Source organism: Penaeus monodon, chromosome 32 (assembly GCF_015228065.2).
Source record: "Penaeus monodon isolate SGIC_2016 chromosome 32, NSTDA_Pmon_1, whole genome shotgun sequence".
Classification (NCBI taxonomy): domain Eukaryota; kingdom Metazoa; phylum Arthropoda; class Malacostraca; order Decapoda; family Penaeidae; genus Penaeus; species Penaeus monodon.
The window spans coordinates 7026813-7027305 of NC_051417.1; the positions used below are offsets into that span (position 1 = coordinate 7026813).

The 493-nt window shown below is 43.2% G+C and overlaps 1 protein-coding gene across 1 annotated transcript in view; it reads right to left on the reverse strand.

Moving 5' to 3' along the window:
- The window catches only part of LOC119593403, a gene marked incomplete at its 5' end in the record, with an annotated part of 12713 nt that overhangs the window by 5445 nt on the left and 6775 nt on the right, over positions 1 to 493 (reverse strand).

A 493-nucleotide genomic window follows, 5' to 3' on the forward strand; every position in this document is an offset into this window, starting at 1 on the left:
ACGTCCATTTTTGGTGGCAGCGGTGGGATGAACTAAAGTAGCTTGATTAATTTGATGCGGTAAGTGATCATGCTTAACGTCAGTAGAGTAAAGAGTGTAACAGCAGGTTAAGCAAGCGCCGGGAGAGTAAAGGTCAATCTTAGTGTTAAACAAGTACGGGTAGAAATAAACAAGTAGTCGATAACCGTAACAGTTGTGGTGATTCATTTGGTATTTGCCTTTTTAAGTTTCGTTGTTTCTTGCTTAACAAGTTTTATTAAAGGTATCATGAAAAAGCGTAGTAGGCGCGTGCTAGAAGAGCAGGGTAATCCCGGTACATCAACAGCGAGTTCACCGCGATCTGCAGAAGTATCACGTGACATGTCAATGCAGTTGCGAGAAAATATAGACCTCTCCATGTATGAGGAATTGAGCCAGAGATGCCAACAACTAAGTGATCAGCTCACGGCCATGCAAGAGCGATACGCTACATTAGCAGAAAGCTATGGCGCTC